Source organism: Ursus arctos, unplaced genomic scaffold, assembly GCF_023065955.2.
Source record: "Ursus arctos isolate Adak ecotype North America unplaced genomic scaffold, UrsArc2.0 scaffold_10, whole genome shotgun sequence".
Lineage (NCBI taxonomy): Eukaryota > Metazoa > Chordata > Mammalia > Carnivora > Ursidae > Ursus > Ursus arctos.
In genome coordinates, this window is record NW_026622764.1 from 52,189,736 (window position 1) to 52,213,779 (window position 24,044).

Consider the following 24,044-nt stretch of genomic DNA (forward strand, 5'->3'; position numbering starts at 1 on the left):
AGTATCTCAGAAGGCTTCCTTGTGCTTCTTTCCAGTCATTATTTCTGTTCTCAGAATAATTACTATAATTTGTATTACTAAAATTTTATCTTGCTTGCACACCTCACATAAATGGAATCATGCCATATGTACTCATTTGTGTCTAGTTTATTTCACCCAACATAATGTCTGCTAGATTCATTCACATTGTTGCCTTTAATATTGGTTTGTTCTTTTTAATTGCTACTTAGTGTCCCACTGTAGGAAAATACCATAGTTTATCTATTCCATTGCTGATGAAGATTTGTTTTTTTTCCAGTGTTTCTCTTTAATGAATAATTTTGCTATGAACATTCTCATATACATCTTTTGGTGGATGTATGCATCTATTCCTCTTGAATGTATGTATTACTAGGCGTGGAATTACTGTGTCATAGATACTGAAACAATTTTCCAAAGTGGTTATACAATTTAAATTTCTGCTAGTGACATGTACGGTAGATGTTGCCTCCCTTCATCACCCCCCTTCGTCACCAACTTTTGCTATTACCTGTCTTTTAAATGTTAGACATTCTGGTGAGTGCACAGTGATATTCATTCTGGTTTCCATTTGTATTTGTCTAATGAGTAATGAAATTGAGCATTTTCCCCAAATAATTATTGCCCATGTGGATATCCACGTTTATAAAGTTCTTACTCAAGTCTTTTGCCGATAAAGTTTGGGTTGTCTACCTTTATAGTATTGATTGATAGTTACTTATATATTCTAAATTCAATCCCTTTGTCAGATATTTGTGTTGTAAACATCTTCTCCCAGTCTGTGACTTGCCTTTTAAGTCTTTGATTAATAGAATTTCTTAATTGAGATAAAATTTATCTATCTCTTGTTTTATAATTAGTGATTTTCTTAAACTACTTTAATCTTTTTTTTTTACTATGTTATGTTAGTCACCATACAGTACTTCATTAGTTTTTGATGTAGTGTTCCATGATTCCTTGTTTGCATATAACAGCCAGTGCTCATTGCAATACCTGCCCTCCTTAATACCCATCACCAGGCTAACCCATCCCCCCACTCCCCTCCCCTCTGAAACCCTCAGTTTGTTTCCCAGAGTCCCATAGTCTCTCATGGTTCATCTCCCCCTCTGATTTCCCCTCCTTCATTTTTCCCTTCCTTCTCCTAATGTACTCCATGCTATTCCTTATGTTCCACATATAAGTGAAACCATATGATAATTGTCTTTCTCTGCTTGAATTGTCTTTCTCTGCTTATTTCACATAGCATAATCCCCTTCAGTTCCAACCATGTCAATGCAAATGGTGGGTATTCATCCTCTCTGATGGCTGAGTAATATTCTATTGTATCTATGGACCACATCTTCTTTATCCATTTCATCTGTTGAAGGGCATCTCAGCTCCTTCCACAGTTTGGCTATTGTGGACATTGCTGCTATGAACATTGGGGTGCATTTGCCCCTTCTTTTCACTACATCTGTATCTTTAGGGGTAAATACGCAGTAGTGCAATTGCTAGGTCCTAGAATAGCTCTATTTTTAAATTTTTGAGGAACCTGCATATTGTTTTCCAAAGTGGCTGTACCAACTTGGGTTCCTACCAACAGTGTAAGAGGGTTCCCCTTTCTCCACATCCTCTCCAACATTTGTTGTTTCTTGCCTTGTTAATTTTTGCCATTCTAACAGATATAAGGTGGTATCTCAATGTGGTTTTGATTTGAATATTCCTGATGGCTAATGATGTTGAACATTTTTTCATGTGTCTGTTATCCATTCATATGACTTCTTGGGAGAAGTGTCTGTTATTGTCTTCTGCCCATGTTGTGACTTGATTATTTGTTTTTTGGGTGTTGAGTTTGAGAAATTCTTTATAGATCTTGGATACCAGCCTTTTATCTGTAGTGTTATTTGCAAGTATCATCTCCCATTCTGTGGGTTGCCTCTCTGTTTTGTTGACTGTTTCCTTTGCTGTGCAGAAGGTTTTTATCTTGATGAAGTCCCAAAAGTTTATTTTCACTTTTGTTTCCATTGCTTTTGGAGACATGTCTTGAAAGAAGTTGCTGTGGCTGATGTTGAAGAGGTTATTGCCTATGTTCTCCTCTAGGATTTTGATGGATTCCTGCCTCACATTGAAGTCTTTCATCCATTTAGAGTTTAGCTTTGTGTATGGTGTATGAGAATGGTCGAGTTTCATTCTTCTGTTTATAGCTGTCCAATTTTCCCGGCATCATTTATTGAAGAGGCTGTCTTTTTTCCATTGGATATTTTTTCCTACTTTGTGGAAGATTCGTTGACTATAGAGTTGAGGGTCCACATCTGGGCTCTTTATTCTGTTCCACTCATCTATGTGTCTGTTTTTGTGCCAGTACCATGTTGTCTTGGTGATCACAGCTTTATAATATAGCTTGAAATAAGGCAACATGATGCCCCCAGCTTTGTTTTTCTTTTTTCAACTTTTCCTTGGCAATTCAGGGTCTTTTCTGGTTTCCATACAAATTTTAGGATTGTTTCTTCCAGCTCTTTGAAAAATGTCATTGGTATTTTGATCAGGATGGTATTGAAAGTGTAGATTGCTCTGGGCAGCAGAGACATTTTGACAATGTTTATTCTTCTGATCCATGAGCATGGAATGTTTTTCCATCTTTTTGTGTCTTCCTCAATTTCTTTCATAAGTGTTTTGTAGTTTCTAGAGTATAGATCCTTTATATCTTTGGTTAGGTTTATTCCAAAGAATCTTGTGGTTTTTGGTGCTATTTAAATGGAATCGATTCCCTAATTTCTCTTTCTACAATTACATTTTTAGTATATAGGAAAACAACTGATTTCTGTGATTTTGTATCCTGCCACATTACTGAATTGCTATATGAGATCTAGTAATTTGGGGATGGAGTCTTTCAGGTTTTCCACATAATGTGTCATGTCATCTGTGAAGAGAGAGAGTTTGATTTCTTCTTTGCGAATTTGGACACCTTCTATTTCTTTTTGTTGTCTGATTGCTGTTGCTACTAGGACTTCTAGTACTATGTTGAACAATAGTGGTGAGATTGGGCATCCTTGTCGTGTTCCTGATTGAGAATGATATTTGCTGTGGGTTTTTCATAGATGTGTTTTATGAATTTGAGGACTGTTCCCTCTATCCCTACACTCTGAAGAGTTTTAATCAGGAAAGGATGCTGTATTTTGTCAAACGCTTTTTCTGCATCAATTGAGAGGACCATATGGTTCTTGTCTCTTTTTTTATTGATGTCTACTATCACATTGATTGATTTGTGAATGTTGAACCACTCTTTCATCCCAGGAATAAATCCCACCTGGTCATGATGGATAATGCTTTTATTGTACTGTTGGATCTTATTGGCTAGGATCTTCTAGAGAATTTTGGCATCCATATTCATCAGGGATATTGGTCTGTAATTCTCCTTTTTGATGGGGTCTTTGCCTGGTTTGGGGATCAAGGTAATGCTGGCCTCATAGAATAAGTTCGGGACTTTTCCTTCTGTTTCTTTTTTTTGAAACAGCTTCAGGAGAATAGGTATTATTTCTTCTTTGAATGTTTAGTAGAATTCCCCTGGGAATCCATCAGGTCCTGGGCTCTTGTTTTTTGGGAAGTTTTTGATCACTGCTTCAATTTTGTTACTGGTTATTGGTCTATTCAGATTGTCAATTTCTTCCTGCTTCAGTCTTGGTAGTTTATAGGTTTCTAGGAAGGTATCCATTTCTTCCAGGGTGCTTAAGTTATTGGCATATAGTTGTTGATAATAATTTCTAATAATTGTTTTTATTTTCTTGGTGTTAGTCATGATCTCTCCACTTTCATTCATAATTTTATTAATTTGGGTCCTTTCTCTTTTCTTTTGGATAAATCAGGCCAGCGGTTTATCAATCTTACTAATTCTTTCAAAGAACCAGCTTCTAGTTTTGTTGATCTGCTCTACTGTATTTCTGGTTTCTAATTCATTGATCTCTGCTCTAATATTTATTATTTCTCTTCTCCTGCTTGGCTTAGGCTTTATTTGTTGTTCTTTCTCCAGTTCTTTAAAGTGTAAAGTTAGCTTGTATATTTGGGATTTTTCTATTTTTTTGAGTGAGGTTTGGATGGCTAAGTATTTCCCCCATGGGACTGCCTTTGCAGCATCCCATAGGTTTTAGATTGATGTGTTTTCATTCTCATTGGTTTCCATGAATTGTTTAAGTTCTTCTTTAATTTCCTGGTTGACCCAAACATTCTTAAGCAGGATGGTCTTTAGCTTCCAAGTGTTTGAATTCCTTCCAAATTTTTTCTTGTGATTGGGTTCCAGTTTCAAAGCATTGTGGTCTAAGAATATGCAGGGAATAGTCTCAATCTTTTGGTATCACTTAAGACCTGATTTGTGACCCAGTATGTGATCTATTCTGGAGAAAGTTCCATGTGCATTGGGGAAGAATGAGTATTCTGTTGTTTTAGGGTGGAATGTTCTGTATATATCTATGAAGTCCATCTGGTCCAGTGTGTCATTCAAAGCTCTTGTTTCTTTATTGATCTTCTGCTCAGATGATCTGTCTATTGCTGAGAGTGGAGTGTTAAGTTCTCCTACTATTATTCATTATTATGAATAGTGAATGAACGGATGGACCTTGTTGAGTAGTGGGCTTCACTCTAAAATAATCTGGCTTGGGGCACCTCGGTGGTTCAGTCGGTTAGGCATCTGCCTTCAGCTCAAATCATGATCCCAGAGTCCTGGGATTGAGCCTGGCATCAGGCTCCCTGCTCAATGGGGAGCCTGCTTCTCCCTCTCCCTCTGCTGCTCCCCCACTTGTGTTCTCTCTCTCTCACTCACTCTCTCTCTCAAATAAATTAAATATTTTTTAAAATTTTAAAAACAATCTAGCTGAGGTGTTTTCTTAGAGGATCCCAGCTATCAATATCAATGTGTCTTTCTGCTGGCTCAGGTTCCCTAGAGATGAATCCTCCATTTTCATGCCTGAGGTTATGAGTTCCTGACAGCTTCTGGGACTAAGTGGAAAAAGAGGCTGGGGCAGATGTGGAGGAAGTTCACCTCTCAAAAGTTTCACAGTTAATCTATTCTCCCTGTTTTTAGTACATTTCTTTTGTATCTCACGGCAAAGTGAAGCTGGAGCCTCTCTGGTTCAATTTCTCCTATGAGCAAACCTTTTGTTTTCTTTCACGGTGGGAGAAGAAGTGGTCATTTGGCTGAACAGGCTGGCGGGGGCGGAGATCTATGAGGTTGTTTCTTATACAGATTATCAACTAAGTTTCTGGCTTTCTTCCTCACTCTAACCTCCACTTTCAGAGGTGATTGATACCCCAAATACCTGTGCTTTCTGTGGCTTTAGAACATGCATCTGTTTGTTTCTGAAGTTACCTTGAGGTTTCCCCACCTCAAGCCACTTCTGAGCTTTTTCTAGTTTCCTAAGTTAGTAACCACTCTTCCACCTGATTTTCAGCTTTCAAAATTTTATTGTCATTTCTTTTTCCATTCTCTTTGTGCTTGTGGATGTATGTATCTTAACACCTTCACTGCCTTCTTAGTGAGATTTCTAGAGAGAAATAGTAAATACTTGTTCAGTTTACATTTTAACTGGAAGCTAGTTAGTCAGTATTCAAAAATTCCATCAGCTCTTGCCTGAAAATAGAGCGACCAGCTCTTGAAGTCTCTGAGACAGGAATAATAAATGCTACTTTTCCTACTGTTGTTCTAATAGCTAATTGATAAAGAAAAATGCTTATATTTAGCATGTCTCTTTGGGGAATATGACAGAATGGAATGGGAGCCAAGATGGATCATTGCCAAGGAGACATTTGGGGGCTGACTTCTCTGGTCATATTTAGGATCAAATCCCAAGAAGGTGGCACCATTATAATGTATAACTGCTGCTCTGGATTTGTTAGCTTGATTATTACAGGGTGAATACAAAAGAAATAACAGAATATAATCACTGTTGAACACATGGTTTTTATTTAGGAATGATTCTTTTATTCATTTGTTGCAAAGATGAGAAACCTAATTTGGAATATCAATGGAACATTCAGATTTTATTTACAGGAAGTTCTTCAAGCATTTGAGTGTACTTTAAATATTCGCTACTTACAATTTGAGTCTTCACAGAATTATTTCCATATTTTACAGATAAATGTTGCTTGTGTTGCAACAAGTCATAGGTGATGATGCTAAATTCCAAAAAATACACATTCTTGAGAAACTTAACACTAATGTGTGATTTTTTTTCCCACTTTGCTTTGTGCAGCTGGAAAATTAGGCTGCATTTTTTTTTAAAGGAATGAAATAAATCTTGGCAATTGAGGGAGCTTAGTAACATGTGGCTCACATGCCATCATTTGTGACTTGCACAGCCTTGTTTCAGACAACTGCTTTATTAGCTTCCATCATCATGAATGAAGATTTATTTCCCATCTATAGGGGACAGTCTTTCATTGCTAGATTTAGATGCTGCTATGATCAATATTACACAGCCAGAAAAATTAAAAGATAGGAAGAAAATGTGGCAAAGTATGTTTGAGAGACATAAACTAATAGGGACAGTCATAAAACTCCTATAAGGAGACTTCAGAAACTTGAAATTTTTCGGACTAACCAAATACATGGAGTGTGTAAAGGTGCAGAATGTGGAGAGTAGCTGAATGGGAATTACTTCAGACATGTGACCCTGTTTGTAGGAGTTTGTGAGTAAAAAAAAAAAAAAGAAAATGAATGGAATTATACTTAATTAGAGGGAAGGAGATATATGAAGAGTGTTGAGTGAGTTGGGGAAATGCCTGGACACTGAAGAATGTCTTGAGTGTTGGGTATGTATAGTGAACTTTTTAGTGAATGGAAACTAACATTGTAGCAGAGAGACTGACAAAGTACTGTGGAATTTAGAGTTTGGAGGTGATACAGTACTTACAAAGCTATGACCCATGTGGTCACGTTCCTAAGCAGTGTCACATTTACAAAAGCACAGGATAAATAGGCAATCCAAGCTGTAATATGATTCTCAAAAACATTTGAGAAATTCCTAGTATCTGATTCAAAACATTTCTTACTGAAGTCCTTTTCTTTTCTAATCTGTAGTACCCAGCTCCCAGGTGGTTATGTATGCGGGTCAATAGACACATGTTTTTATTGAACAAAATATCTAATAAACAAGAATAGAAACTGTTTGGGGATATTAATAGTAGGATTTTGAAAAAGATATTGGTATAATATTGTTCAAGTAGCTTCTAGATCATAGAAGGCTGGACATCCTTTGCTTTGTAGCTAACCAACTTTAGGGGAAAAGTGAGCCACTTATATTCCTTCACCTTCCCATGAATAGTTCAGAATTCCATTGGTTGCCATGCTATATCTTATATCTTTGGATAAAAGCTTTACTGATATGACTAGGTTGTTACTAAAAGAGCCGTTTTTACCCAAGTCCTTCTTCTTGAATTATTATCTGCTCAGGAAGGGAGACTAGATGGAGGAGTTAAAAAGAGAAATGGTTTTTGAAGGGGCCTCAAGTCCCTGTTGTGTATGCTCATGCAAAGATCAAGTTTTACTTTTTATCAATAAGATGCCCACTAGTGCTGTTTGAATCATTCAAATCTGCACTAAAAGGAGTGATTAGAAATATTTCTGTAAAAATAAGTACATTTGAAACAAAGCAATTGATTTAATAATTCGGCTTAAGTAAATGTTATCCTTGATAAGTAATAATTGTGAGAAAAGTTTAAGTTTGCTTATCACAACAGACTAAAGGACAGATCCATTTCATTAAAAAATATTTTCCCAAATCCAATCCCATAAAGTAATACATGATTAAAACAAAATTTGGATGAAAAGTCCACATCAGAAATTATCCTTTATTTTAATTTTTCACCCCTGGGAAATCTTAGAGTAGATGTATGACTCTTTATAAAATCAAATCAGAAGAATAAATATTCATTAAGGACATATGATGTGCCAGGCTTTGCCTTAAGTCCTATGGGAGGAACAAAGAAGGTTCCTGGATTCTTAAAATCTTGTAGAGGAAAATTATTGAAGACTGAAAGTTTAAATAACATTATAAGACATAAGTAATACTTTAAGACAACAGTGGAAAAGGACATACAAGGGAAATTATCAATACAAGTCAGAGATTAAAATTCCTTTGGGAATCAGTAATTCAACTATTTCACTAAAGAATGGTATTTTTGAAAAATGGTTCAGGAGACAAGCATTGAAAGATAAATTGGGTTAAAATTATGGGCTTTAGATGCCAGGCTAAGGTTTTAGACCTTGATTTTACAGGGAAATGATTGAAAATTTTAATTCTAACCTTAAGTGCAGAAATGACAAAATCAGAGCAGCATGTTGGGGAGATGAATATCTCAGTTACATGCAGACTGGACAGGGAAACTTCAGACACTGAGATGAATTAAAAGGCTACTTCCCTTTTTCAGATTGTTTAGGTTACTCTACGGCTACAAGATAGACCTCTCACCATGCAAAATTTGATTTGGATGTCTAGACTGATGATGCCACACACACACTAAGAGGGTATGAAAAGGTTTACTACTCACATAGTGAGGCTTTTTAGGGAGACAAGGCAAACTCCCAAGCAGGTCCACAAGTGGCTTAGGAGAACAGAGAGGGGAGACCACTTGGATTTTTATGGTGTTTGGAGCATACAGCTGGAGGGAGTATTCCCTCCCCTGTGCTGAGGTTTGCATGGTTTGAACTTCCTGCTGGTGCCAAAGGAGGAAGCACCCAGACTTTCTTATCAGCTTGTCCAATATGGAGCAGAAGGAGGAGGGGAATGATGTGGCTTCAAAGCTGTCAGCAATCAGAAGTAAAAAATGGAGTCAGACTCTTTATTACAGACATAAAGTGGTAAGAGTGATAAAGTGCTGCATGAGGTTGCTATGTTAATATTATAATGAACTATAAGCCCCCACCTGATAGAACCTGCATTGTGGAGGCAAGTCTCTGGGAGAATGGATTTTAATAAGCATGTGGTTATGTAATATTCAATTTACAGGCCCATTGAGGGCTTTTGGAATGTTGAGGAGGTCTCTGGGGCTTTGAAATAAATATCCCAGCAACCCTTGACCTTTTGTTCATTGCATTAAAAAAAAATCTAACATATTGCTTATGTTTTGGAGAAAGATTTTTTAAAAAGATGCAAAGCTAAATGGAAATCATGTGCATCTGAGATCAGAACTATAGATTCTATTGTTCAATAAATCAGTCAATTTTGGTTTGAGCGCCAGTTACATGTTGTCAGTGTATATGTGCAATAAAAAATCATCTAGGAAACCTGTTTAAAATGTCCATTCCTGCTCTCAACCTCAGGGGTTCTGGATGAAAGTCTTGGGTGGATCTCAAGAATGTGCCTCATGACAAATGTTTCTGATACAGGGGTTGACATGCCTCACTTGAGAAACATTGCTTCACTGTGTGCCCCGTACTGCACCAGATATTCCCAAAGCTTCAGACTAAGTCTAACAAATCCCAATCCATGACAAGTTGACTGCTTTGCTGGCTCTTTCCTTGCCTAACCCATCTTTTATGAGATTTGTAAAAGCAAAAATGAAAGCCAAAATGGCAATTCTGTTTAGTCACTGTTCAGGATTCATCAGTGCTTGAGTGCTTACTATGACAAAGAGCTTTCTATGCTTTTTCTAATTTCACTTTCACAAAGTCAACTAATTACCACATTTTAGTGTAGAAAATTGAGGCTCAGTAAAATTAAGTGACTCAGTAGTACAGCCACAGTGGTGAAGTCAGGTTTCAAACCTACTTTTGTCTAAATCAAACTTGTATTATGAACCATGACATCCTATTACTATAGGAGCCTGAGGCTAGCTTTGCAGCCTCACTTGAGTGATGATGGGGATATCCTGGCACTCAGGGAAGAATTAGGCAGCTGTCCATTTAGTTTTCTCATATATTGACTGTAGAATAACAAATGTTGGTCTGATGTCAGAATAGAATCTTCCTCATTGACTGACATCTCAGCCTTTCCATGGGCTTCTGGAAGACCTGAGGTTTGTAGGTAGCTTCCTTGTAAACACAGTTTATCTGGTTTAGAATAGCACTTTTAGGACCACACATCTTTAAGAGACTACAAGGATCTATAGCTGCTGAAGGAGAGTGAGTTGGGGAAAAGGGATATGACTTGGGGCTAGGGAGAAATGTAGGGCCCAGATCATATAGGACTTTTGGGGTCATGGTCAGAAATTTAGTTTTTATTACCAGTACAGTGAGAAACAAATCAAGTGTTTTAGACAGGGGAGTTAGTGGTCTCATTTTATATCTTTTTTTTTAAAGATTTTATTTATTTATTTGAGGAAGAGAGAGAGAGATGGGGGAAGAGAGAGAGAGAGAGATGGGGGAGGGGGGGCAGAGGGAAAGGGAGAAGCAGGGAGTCCCTGACACGGGGGGCAGAGGGAAAGGGAGAAGCAGGGAGTCCCTGACACGGGGCTCTGTCCCAGGACCCTGAGATCATGACCTAAGCTGAAGGCAGAGGCTTAACTGAGCCACCCATGTGCCCCTCTCATTTTATGTCTTAAAAATAGCCTTTTGGTGGCTGTGTGAAGAATGGATGAGTGGGAACAGAGTTGAAGAGGGGAGATGAGCAAACAAAAGTCCATTTGCCTGAGATCAGTAGTAATCCATTTAGCGCTTAGGATTTTTGTGGAGGGAGTGGGGGAGGGTAAAAGAAGATGAATTATGGGCATACCCAGAAGACTGTTTCTTTTTTTTTTTTTTTTTTTTTAAAGATTTTATTTATTTATTCATTCGACAGAGATAGAGACAGCCAGCGAGAGAGGGAACACAAGCAGGGGGAGTGGGAGAGGAAGAAGCAGGCTCATAGCAGAGGAGCCTGATGTGGGGCTCGATCCCATAACGCCGGGATCACGCCCTGAGCTGAAGGCAGACGCTTTAACCGCTGTGCCACCCAGGCGCCCCCAGAAGACTGTTTCTAATTAAATACTCCAGTAAACATTTTTCTTCTCTCACCTCTCTCTCCTTGATCTTTGTTGCCTCTCTTCCTCCTTGGTGCTTAGCCTTTTTGCCTCCTGCCTATACTTTCCTGAATATTCCTCTACCTCTCTCCTGCTGTATCGATCTTCACCCCCTTCTTACGCAGAACAGTTTCACTCCTGCCCTGCTATCTGCTGGCAAGTTACAACCAGTGTGATTGGTTTAGTGAGCAGGCTGGATGCTAGGGTATAATCCAGAAACAACTTTTGCTCCTCTTGCCACTCTATTCAAATGCTGTGGTGTGTCCTTCCTTTCCCCCTTGATGACAAACCACAGATCCCTAACAAAGGAGTAAGATGGGATTCTCTCAGAGATGATGCAGATCTGCCAGGACTAATGAAAAAGCATGATGTGGAAAGAGAGACCAAGAGGTAAAGCCCACTGAAAGTCACTCAGAAGTAAGGGACTAGTGGGATACTCAAAAGACAAAATTTCTCCTGCAAAGGAAACTAAATGACTAACCAGATAAGATCTCTACAAAAGTAGGCACTGCTCAGCTTCACTTTCAAGCTAGAATTGGAGATGCAGATGCTTCATTATTAATGAGGTTGACCTTCATATGTATATATGCATCACTTAAGGGTATTGATCTGCTAATGATTTTTGATTTGGGGAAAACCCGCTTTCATCATTTAGTCTGTTTAGGAGACTTTAATTTCCTTCTCTTTAACATTCTACTTCCCCACATCCATGGGTTTTAAGGTCTCTTTCTTATGATTAATGAATGAAGATAAGAGCTTAATGGTGAACAGGAGGCCTGCAGATCTCTGAGCAGATTCCTCTCTTTCTCTGAGGATGATTCAGAAAACAGCCTGGGCTGTGATTATGACCACAGGCTGACTGCCTGAGTTCGTAGTTCAGGGTGAGGAGTGAGGACTTAGAGTCAGTTATCTTTAATGTGTGGAGGCATATTCCTGATATTCCCCAACCTTGACTGGTTTGGTCACTCATACCCTCTGTGGAGCTCCATCACATGAGAGGAGGCCTTTGCTGGCTTCTGTCTCACAAGGAGGAGGAGAGGTCTGAGGTGAGGCATCGATGGATTCTTGCAATACAGCCAAACAATGTGATGCTGAAGATTTAATGAAATCATTTTGTTAACTATAGAGTGTTATGTAAATGTCACAGGATTTCATTTTAATCTTCTGAGCTGTTGGTTCACAAGACTTAGGACTATTAATGTAATTGGGCTTTTAATTATGTAATTGAGTATATATAATGACAACTTTAGGTCGTTGCTTAGAAATGATTGAAATGTATACTTTAAGTGATGATTTCACGTCTATGTATTTGAGCCTTTCATAAGTATGAGTACCTTTTATGCATGGGTGTATTTGTTTGTATAGTGTAATTTTAACCTTGCTATATGTGATGAGCAAAGGGGCTTGAAAAGCTTTGCAAATAAGAAATTGTAATTATGGAGTTTTAAAAGACTGATTTCAAAATGGAAATAAATGCCTTTTATTTCCTTCTGATTAGAAAAATTTAAAAGCCTATAAAAATGTCCAGTAATTCAGAGAAGTGTAAGGAGAAAGTTAACAATCATCTATAATTCTATGGTAATGAGATTACTCCTGTTTATTCCATAAACATATGGAATAATGTATAAAATAAATCATGGGTGGGTGCCTAGTGGCTCAGTTGGTTAAGTGTCTGCCTTTGGCTCAGGTCATGATCCTGGTATCCTGGGATCGAGTCCCGCCTCAGGCTCCATGCTCTACGGGGAGTCTGCTTCTCCCTCTGCTCCTCACCTTGCTCTCGTTCACTCTTGCTCTCTCAAATAAATAAAATCTTTAAAAATAAATAAAATCTTTAAAAAATAAATCATGGGCATTTTTCCATTTTAATAAACATAAATCCTACATCAAAATTTTTTATAATTTATTTTGAAATAACTTCAAACCGAAAGACCACCATATTTTCTTTCTCCAGATCCCCATATTGACATTCTACTACTTTACCCATTTCTCTCTATATCTATACACACACATATGCACACTCACATGCATATATATCTCCATCATCATTAGTCTTTTTCTGACTCATTTGAGAGAAAGTTGCAAACATGATGCTCCATCATTTCTAGACCCTCCAGTGTGTATTTTCTACCTCTACCCTCAAAAAAGGAAACTTTCCTATTTCTGCCATATAAGCCGCTGAATTAGGAAATTAATATGGATGCAACACAACCCCTCAAACCACAGACCCATTCACATTTCCTCAACTGTTCCCCAAATCTCTTTTTTCTTCTGATGCAAGACCCAATCCATAATTATGTGTTGCATTTAGTTGTTATATCTCTTTAATTTTCTTCTCTCTGGAACACGTCCTGACTCTTTTCCTGTATTCTATGGCTTGATATTTTAAATTCTGTATCTGCATTTAATTCTGTATTCATCTGTATAATGTCCCTCAACCTGGGTCTGTTCAGTGGTTCCTCCTGCTCAGAGTCAGGCTATGCATTCTTGGCAGCCATACCCCAGGAATGCTGCTAACAGTGCTCTTCACAGGGCATCCCATAAGAGAGAGTGTGATGTTGACCCATCCCACCACAGTGATGTAAACCTTCATCATTTCATGTGGCAGGCAGACTATTGTCTCCCAAAGATGTCCTAACCCTAATTCTAGGAACCTGTGAATATGTTGCCTTAAATGGCAAAAAGGACTTTGCAGGTGTATTAAAGGTTAAAGACACCTCTGTCAGACTTCTGACGTACAGAACTGTAAAGATAATAAATTAGTATTCTTTAAGCCACCAAGTTTGTGGTGATTTGTTACAGCAGCAATTGAAAATGAATATACTTGATCAAAATGTCGTTCTTGGGAAGTCCCTTCTCCCTCCCCTCCCTCCCTCCCTTCCTTCCTCTCTCCCTCCCTCCGTCCCTCCATCCCTTCTTCTCTTTCTTTCTCTCTTTCTTTTTTATGTTCTTTTTTTTTTGGCTTTCTTACTTTTTTTCTGGACTCTTCTCAGTCTTTATGAAAAATAATGCACATTTCTGGGAAGTTCCCCCAACATGTGTTGTAGATTTTCCTGCCACATCTTGTACTTACTGCCCACTCGGCCTGAGTTGTCCCCTCCCCTTCTATACCTAGCAAACCACCACTTATCCTTCTCCACCAAGGTTAATTCGCTGAACTTTCTCTAAGTCCCCCAGTGTAGATCATTTTCTTCATTAGAGGCATTACTGTACCTTCCCTATTTCTCAAATGTATTGCTATGTTGACATTCTTTCTCTCTCTTTCTCTTTATTCTATCAGACCTTAAGCTTCTTTTCAGAAGTTACCTCCAGTGGCTTTGCATTATGTCTGGCCCATGGCTGATGTTGATTGAGTGGATGAGAGACCGCCAAGGACCCTTTCGGAAATCTGCTAAGGTTGGTATATCCTCCTACATATGCAGTTCATCATGGGAATTGTAAGATGTTTTTCGTAGAAGAAGAAAATGTTTTCATTTTCTGCCCCAGGCAACAGGTATAAGCAAAGAGTCACAGAAAACAAAGTAGGTGAGAAGGAGACAAATGATTTCTGAAGTTAACTGCATTTTTTCCATAGAATCCCAATTCTTTGGGATTCTTAAAAGGGTAATACATGTCATATTCCACCCCCCCTTTAAGAATCACTTCTGTAGGGACTAGGGTGGCTGATGCAAGTATGCTGCTAATCTCATTTTTGTTGTGCTGTGGAGGTGTGGGAACAGGGACTGTGAGTCCTCCTCATTCAGATTTTAATGTTGAACAGAACCTTCAGGAAGAATCTGAGCACAGGAACTTTTACAGATAAGAAACATAGAGAGGAGTGGTCACAAGAGCATCAAGAATTTACAAAAGTAGAATTAACCTGTTAGTGTAGTGACTGATTATAGAATTATAGAATAAAATAAAATTTTAGAGCTGGAAGGGACTGTCGCGAATATTTACAACAGTGCATCTGGTGAATCACTGTTTTAAAGGCTAGAGCAGTGGAGTCTGGCAGCAGCCTGCTCCGCCCATGCTGATGGTAGATCCAAAAGATGAAAACAATAGAGCCCAAAGGAGAACCCATCCCCATTCTTAAGGTCATTTATTTGCATATTATTTATCCCTTGTTTTATTCCAAAAATTATTTCAGGTTGTCTCTGAAAATATATATACAATGCTGCAGGATAACTGTATAGAAATCAGAGGAAAGAAAAAATAGGGAAAATAAAGTAAAACCAGAGACAAGATTAATACACAAAATACTTGAAATAACAGCCTGAAGTGGGTTTCAGATTTGGCTCTGAGCTTCCTAGCTGCCAAACAAAATGAAACATAATTGATTACAATGTTTAGAGTGTCTAAAAATGAAAACAAATCATTTTTTCAGAGATGCATTGCTCTTCCCGATTAAGAGCTGGCAGAAACATCTCCTGTGAGTTCTCAAGGAGATCAACATCCTTAACAATATTTCTGCAATAAATAAAATGGCAAGTTTAGAAAGACTTTCTCGTTACCTCCCTGTATGCAAGTCAAAGACACATTGCCAAAGCATAGTTTGTAAATGAGGGACCAAAAAGCAATGAAATCTAAAGCATTTTTTTTTTTCTCTTTAGCTCTTTTAGATAGAAGAGGGAGTGGACTCTAGCTTTACAGTAATGTTTCTTGAGCAATATTTTTTAAAGGTAACCTTTTATTTAGAAAAAAAAATTCCATGAAGAATTCATAGTATATTGTCTGTTTAGAACCCAATCTCCAGGTTACTGATAAGAGGAAGTTTCCCAAATACATCTAGGGAATAAACTGAAAGAAGGACAGGTTTGACTTTTCTGTATGAAATTTTATGAATATTAAGGGGTTTAACCAGGGAGTGTGGCTGCCTGGTTGGCAGCCTCATCTTCACACAGGGGTTGGTAAATCCTTATGTAGGGCCAAGATTTTCCCCAGAAGATTAACTAATTGTTTAACTAATTTAATTAACTAATTATTTTACTTCACCATACAGACAGACAATCTAGAAGTAATATGGGATAATACATGCCCACGGAATTTTTAGCATCATGGAAAATGTTACAATTAGGTGATATTAATCATCTGAAGTATCCATTAGAGAATCAAAGATAGTCTAATTTAAAGAACTAATATAAGGAACTAATATAAAACACAATTTAATACAGACTACAATTTAGAGTTTCTGAACTCAGAATAATGGGTTTTGGAATGGTTGATGTTCATTTGTTCCTTTCATTAGTGGGAAGAGTTGTCTGGTTTATGACACTAAACTATGTCATCAATTTCCAACTATTCTCCCATTGAAAACTTAAAAGCCATTAAAAAAATTATTTTTGAAGTCTTACAAAAGCAACCAGGGCTTAGATCACAGAGAAAAGGAAATAACAGGAAGGAATTGACTTCAGTATCTGCTTTTCTCCTTGGGTGTTTGCTGATTCTTGGTGTGGAGCAAGAGATGAGAATCTGGGCAGAGAGCTGCAGCCAAGGGACAGATGATTAAATAACTAAAAATAGTAACTCTTGGGGGGGGGAAATATAAATATGAAAAGATAACTATGTGAAGAAAAAGTGAAACAGAGGCACATAAAAGTCACTAATTATGTATCAATATTCAGCCACTGTACTGACATGTGTGTCCTGCTCTGGGCAGAGAAGTCCAACTCCCCTTCCCACAGAATTACTTTGCTCTCCCAACCCGCTGCTGATGGGTGACCCACAAGGGATTGCAACGTCTGCACCAGGATGCACTCAGTATGTGGTTTGGGAGGTGGATGAGAAGCTCCCCCCATCCAAGGCATCTGCCTGGGGCACTGTGGTACTGCCAGCCCATGATGGGAATACCACCGCCACAACCTGTCCCAAGATGGTTGATTCTTCTGGGCTCCAGAAAGGGCCAGAGGGCAGCCAGAGTCCTGGGAAAGGGCAGGAAGGGAAGGATGGGAGTGGCCTGAGGCACCAGGGAGTGGAAGAGTGGGTGGCTGAAAGCCCATCTGAGGGAGAAGAGTTGAGATGGGTGGGGCCTCTCATGGGCCAAAGCTCCAAGCCACCAGCACGTGCTCCATTGTCTCATGAGACTTCATTTTAAAAACACAAATTGAAAGATAAAATGAACAATTTCAAGATGACAACCACAGAACAGTAAGCCCCAAGCACAGGGCCAGTGTGAGTGTGGGGCTCTGAGAGATTGCATTGGTGGCAAGTTCATGAAGCCCGCCTTGTTTGGGAATGTGTTAAAGGTCATGGCACCCAGTCATCATCCGTTGTTTCTGTCCTTCTCTTGCACCAAGGTCTTTCCTGCTTCAGCCTTTGATTTTTGATGCGTTCTACCTCCATCTTAAACAGAGCATTCTTTTTCTTACTAGTGATTAGCTTTAGCAGTTCCCAATGTCTGAAATCTTCCACAGAAAAAGTAGAATGAATATACTGCTAATGTCCAGGGATAATGCATTGGTATTCTTAATTTAAACAGCAGCAACAACAAAAACCCTTTTTGTTGATTTTAACTGGGTTGGGTTAATTTTTGTATCTATGATTCCCCATCCTTTCTTTATTTTGATCATCAAAGACAGTATTTTATTCTCCAAGGGACCTCTTCCAACATACTAGTTTTCATGGTTTATTTTGAGTGGAAAATTAGAATCTTACACGGTTTGCAAGTACGGGTATGATGAATGAGAACATTGTAGGTCGAAGGTGTACTTGGAAAAATACATTTCAAACTCCCAAAGAGGTGGATACGATTGTTTCCCTTAGTTGTTTTTATTTTGTTTTTAAGATTTCTGATAAACAGTGGAGCCCAACGCCAAATAATCCCACTAAAAACACTTTGGGCTAAGATTGACTAATTCCTATAAAGTCCTTCTTCTACATACTTGTATGATATTCTTACTTGGGCAACCAAAACAGGATCTTGAAATTATACCTTTTCATGGAACAGCTGAGACACTTTGTTTCCTGGCTCTAAAGCAAAATATAATCTTAACATGTGTCCAATACCTCTTAAGATAAACCCTGACTCATCCCCAAACTCCAGGCCCCATACTCCTGCTGTAAATTTGATGTCTAAATACAAATTGAAGCCTCAGGGGATGTGAGCTGGGTTAGAGTTGAGCCCTACTTATAAAATGCAATTTCCATTTGTTTTCCTTATCTTTCTTTTTTTTTTTTTTTTTAAATGATTTTTTATTATATTATGTTAGTCACCATACAGTACATCCCCGGTTGTTTTCCTTATCTTTCTGAGAGAATTCTGGCTTCTTCAACAAAGCTGGGTTGGAAGTATTAGTGAGGAACCCAGCAGTGTAGGCAATGTAATAGGGAAAAGAAGCCTTTGAGGACGGAATGGACCCTTGAAGGCCAGCAAGATTGGACATGAAGCATGTAAAACTGGAGCAGTTTTCTGCAAGCTTATCCACTTCTGGAACTCATTCTCTAGCTCCCAATTTCTCCTTGCTAACAGCTTCCGAAAACCACTTTGTCTCTCTGGTAGAATGCATGCGTTGGGGGCAATAGCTGAAATGATGTGGGTTTTGGGAGGTCATGGTGATAGGACGAGAAAGGGGAAAGGTCAGCTGGTATGCCCTGATTCAGTGTGATGCTGGAGAAGGCTTGTATTGGCTTAAGAGAGATGATTGTTCAAGATACTGACTGGTAGCTTGAATATGGCCTGCAAATTGGTATATGCTACAAATAACCTCCCACATCCCACTCACTGAGAGATGGTTTACCAATACAACACTGTCTGATTTTAAGCCTAGACTACTTTCTAGATCTGTTCTCTGGTTCCCTCTGATTGCTTGTGGCACTTTCTTTGGCCCTTACCTCCAGTTGATAACCTCCAGTTGATAAATAATATTGATTTATTATTTATGTACCTGCTTCAATACCCGGCCGCATGGGCCATGATGTCTAGCGTAGAGTAGATGCTTAATAAATGTCTGTTGCATCAGGGAACCCATAAAAGGCACAGTTTTCACACTCACATTAAAACTAAGAAAAGATACATCTTCCCCAGTGGCATTTTTTCATTCCTTTTTTTACTTTTTAACACTTAATAAGCACCTATCATGTAACAGTGTACTCTGCCCTGTGGGATTTACCAAATTGTAGGGCATGCTCCCTTTCTTCAAGCTCACAGTTTTCTGGGGAAGACATATCCAAATAATCACACTACACTTACATCCATGTATGGGTTTCCCTGCTATCTGAAAATAGAGCCTTCCTGTGAAACTTTCCTAAGCTGAAATGGCATAAAGCAAAGAAGCAATTACCATTAATTGATATGGAACCATTTTTGAGCATTCTCATATCCAAAAAACAACCCTTCTTAGGCTTTTCTGATACTTTAGGATACATCTTGCTAACAGATGCACAAAAGAAATCGAGATAAAGCACAGATGCTCACAGACACTCTTTAAAGCTATAACAACTTGATGCTGAAATTCTGAGTGTAGGTCCTGGGGAAGGAGCTGGGCAGGGCCATTCTCCTGACTGTTCCGGCCTGTGCATTGCCTCCATAAGGGTTCACTGCAAAACAAATCCTGAATGCTATTTTCACTTTTTGCCTTGTTTCCCAAAAACGCAATTCCTCTTTGGATTTTTTTGGGGGTATCGAAAACAGGAACTAGGGTAGGTCTTTTGTAAAAGAGAAATGGCTAACACAAACTTTTGAAAAGTGGGGGATACCTGTATTAATAATGAAGTATGAATAAAGATAGCACTTTAAGAATGAATGTGTTAGAGTATGAATGTGTTTTTACAATGAGTGTGTTCAGGATCATTTGCAATAACATAAAACTTAAAACATTATAAATATCAATCAGTAAGGGCCTAACTGAATAAATTATAAAACACAATAAAATGGAATAATATACAGCCACTAGAATTAGGTAGACTTATATATACTGATATGGTAAGAATCTCAAAGATATATTTTTCAAAGGAGAGAAAAGCACAATGAAAATTTGTGTGTATATACTAATCCTTTTTATTAAAAGGACGTATGTATTTGTATGTACGTAAGAATGTTATATGCATACAAAAATTTGTTAATGGAAGCTCAAGGTAGTTGCCTTTGGAGGAGATTATGGAGAGGTAGATTTTTTTGTGTGTTTTTGTTTTTATATTTATATATTTCAATGCTGTATTGTAAATTTCAGTGGAGACTATGGGACATTTTTGCTTTCTTCTTCATACTTTTCTATAATAAATAACTCCCAAATATTCTTTAGAAAAATATGAGGGGCACTATTAGAATGTGTTTAAGTTTATATAACCATTTGGTAATATTCATCAAAAATTTATCAAAAAAAACACCTACCTTTTGTTCCAGTATTTTGACTACCAAGTATGTACCTAGCAATATTCCCAAACAAGAGCACAGAGGTTTATGTAAAAGGATGTTTGGAGCATCACCTATACTAATGAAAACCTGGGGTAAGATGCCCATCAACAGGAGAGAGATTAAACAAATTATGATACATCTAAGCAATGGCATATCTGTCAGGCAGTGGTAAAAAAATTAGGAAATAAATAAAAACTTGCAAAAATGCTCATGGTTGCAAAGCAGTGTAATACACTCTCACTATAATAACAAAATGCATTCATATATGCAATGGAGTTACCTCCAATGAGAGGTGTGATCCTGAAGCAAATTCATAACAGCTACAGTCAAATCTGCATTTGTGAGCACTAGAACCACACTCAGCTCCGTGAGATGTTCATCCTTCACAGGTCTAGAAACTTAGCTCTCCCAACAGACAGAAGAATCACGCCTTGCATCCCAGCCTCTTTCCGGACTTTGTGCTCGTTGAGCAGAATAGCGGCCTGAACTTCTCTGTTCACACTGCTTTCTTTTTGTATGTTTCTGTCTGTCTCCATGTATTTTTTATGTGTGCATGAGTAAGTTATAATGCAACTCCAATACACAAACACAAAAGTGTTTATCTAGTTTTGGGTAGAAATAACTTGCACTAGGAGTTCATAGGGTGTGATACTCAAGTCTTTGCATGTCTATACAAGCAGGCACACAGTCCAGACATTGAGTCTGTCCTTTCAGCTCTAATGTCATCCCCATCTTGTATCCCGCCAGCCCTTAAATATTCACAGGTGACTCGAGAAGGGGGAAATTCAGTCTGCTTCTGAGTCATATGGGTGAACCAACAGTGGTTAAGGGTAGAAAGCTCCTGGAAGAGGTTGGCTTTGCTGGAAATACAGAGATGGAAGCTTCCTGTTCCTAAGGTAGTCAAGAGTGTCAGGGATTATCTGGGTTGTACTCAGTGGCAATGACTTCCAGCCAACTGACCAGGTCCCTTTGAGTTATAATGATTTCAATTTCTTCATCTGGTGACATTCATGTGGTATAATCTCCTTTAGGGCACGTTCAGATGAAAATCATTGTATGACTATAAGTGGATGAAAGCCCATTGGGGTACCAACCACTGGTTTTGAAGCACCTCATGGAGTGAGGTGACCCAGAGACCCTCGAAAAGAAGAGTCAGGCAGAGAGGGGAAATACCACTTGTGTATTAATTTGACTCCAGAATGTTGCCTACTCTTGTTGGTAAACACTGAGTGCTATCCAGGAACATGCAGTGGGGCTGGGTGAGATCCTCTTTGTTGGCAGAGCCCTATCCTAATGTCAATAAGCCTTTGAGGAAAGGTCACTTCCTGTCCATTGCTCAGTTGAGATAGCATCAGTCTATATTGTCTGAGGTCTACATTGATACCATTCATACAGATTGTTTCTTTGATTATGTACCCAGCCAGTTTAAAGGACTGGCCTTCCTCAGAAGGATGGGTCAAGACAAGTTCTAGTGTCTTTCACATCACAGAAATTAAACAATTATCCCCTTTTCTGTTTCTAACTCAAATCTAGGGTCAATCTACTGGCCCTATCTCTTTCTACCTTTGTGGTAACCTTATTTTGGACATTTTGTTATCCTCTCTGCCCACTGATCTTGATTGTTACCACCCTATATAGATCTTTCCAATTCATTCATTCATTCATTCATTCATTCATTCATTCATTCATCTTTTCTACAAGTACTATATTTATTGAGTACTAATGTGGGTCAGGCACTTATGTGAGGCCTTAGAAATATAAATATGGGCAAAGAGAGTCATGGTCTTTGTCTTAATGTTGCTTAAAGCCTAGAGAAGTATTCAGATATTAAACAAAGAGTAACGATATAAACATAAAGTCACAACTGTGATAAGGCAGTGATGGAGTGGTACAAGAGAGGTTATATAAAAGAAGAACCATCTGGTCAGGAAAGTCTGGAAAGGCTTCGCTGGGGGAGTGACTCTGCTGAGCTCTTCCTTCAGGGGTAGAAAAGCCTGGCTTTTGGCCAAGCTGATCTACTTCCCACCAGAAGGTGAAGGAACATCTCCCAAGTCATTCTAAAAAAGAGAGAGAGAAAAATAAAGGAGACCTGTTATACTATAGTTCTAGTTCAGCGGGGCTTACTCAGCCATATTCATATACCTGAGGGCTACTCGAGTGACTCTGAAGGACAAAAAGAATAAATAGAAAACAAACAGATGTACCCTGTATATTTATTAAAATATTGCTTAATATTTATATAATATCACTGAAGGGCATAGTCCCTTCCTGATATCTGAATCTATGCAGCTATGAAGTCAACCATTTTCCACCAAGTTTGAGCACTTTTTTCCCTCTGAATGTTTTGTTCAGTAGCCAGCCTATTAAAGTTTGTTTCTAATTTTTCAAGGTCCTTCAGGATTTTGATCAGCAATTTTCTTTTCTCCTCATAGAGACATGCTGTAAGTTGTCTACGACTAGAACTGATTCAATTATTTAATTATAATGCTGAAGGAACTCTGAGAGGTAAATGTAGTTGTCACATGACAAATTATGCTTTCTGGAATTCCCAGGTTGGAATTTCCAGCCACAAGCAAGGGTGCTATTTGGCATTTCTGGACAGAGTCTGACTAACAAGCTCCCTTCTCAGGAACTAGGAGTGCCTGTTGCCTGGCAGTAGTTATTAGCAGTTGGGGGACTGTGCCCCACCAGTGATGTGTTGCAAACTTCTCTTTAGAATTCCCCCAGCTAAGAGAAGACTAATGAGTCACAGTGTTGGGAACTAAATAATCAGGCACCTTGATTTTCAGGAAAGTTTGTCTGGCTCAAAAATCACAAAAATTAGTAAATGCTGTCTATTTAGAAAGAGGTAGAGGGATGTGTGGGTGTAGAGAGATTTAAATGGGTACAAACGTACATACAGTAACTTCCTGTTCACAGAAGGTATGCATAAAAATGAAGGCTTCCAGGGCAAATGAATGAAAAGAATTGCAATTAGTTTGAAATGTTAACATTTTTTAAGTCATTTGATGCTGTATAAAAGTCACAATGCAGTGAACTCACAAATTAAATGGGATTGACTGGGAGTAAAAGAACAAATTAAACAATATAAGGGAGTGTTCCACTGTTGCTAAGAAACTGACCAACTCTAACATGTAGGGATAATTAAAGTTAATCCCCAAATAATGGAGCTTATTAATGTTGCAAACAGAGACTGTCCAATTGTATTTATTTAAAATACATATGTTTTATATTTAAATTGCATATTAATTGTTTATATCCATTATTCATTGTGAGCATCATGATCGCTTTTTCACACCTTGATACGAGTTTATTTCCCATTTCTGATTATAAACAAAACATGTTTACCGTGAGTAATTCAAAGAGATAGAAGGAGAGAAAAAGAAATTCACAGAGAAATTCCAAATGAGATCATTATTGCTAAGAATTTTGTCAACGTCCTTGCAGCCACTTTTATGTAAATGTCAGTAGGTAGCAGTGTAATGATTTTGCATTTGCTGAAAGTTTAAGACATTGTTGTATATTCATAGTAAATCTCTTTTCCTCCTACTCCCTGGGAAGGAAATTTTGTTCACTTGACATTTTCTTCTTTCCTCACCTTATTATTCAGATTATGATAATCACTGAAAAAATAACCAAAGGAAGAGGAAAGCGGGACAAAAAGATGAGTGGTTGGTCAATTTAGGGGCACAACTTGTAGTTGAGACTAGGAAAAAGCTGTTGGGGACAGAGA

The 24,044-nt window shown here is 38.2% G+C and overlaps 1 protein-coding gene across 1 annotated transcript in view; it reads left to right on the forward strand.

The window, feature by feature from the left end:
- LACC1 (laccase domain containing 1) overlaps positions 1-24,044 on the forward strand; it is a 153,892-nt gene that overhangs the window by 50,963 nt on the left and 78,885 nt on the right. The window contains exon 9 of the transcript XR_003314433.4: positions 14,261-14,376. The gene's annotated coding sequence lies outside the window, so the exon portion shown is untranslated. The remainder of the gene's footprint in view (positions 1-14,260; positions 14,377-24,044) is intronic.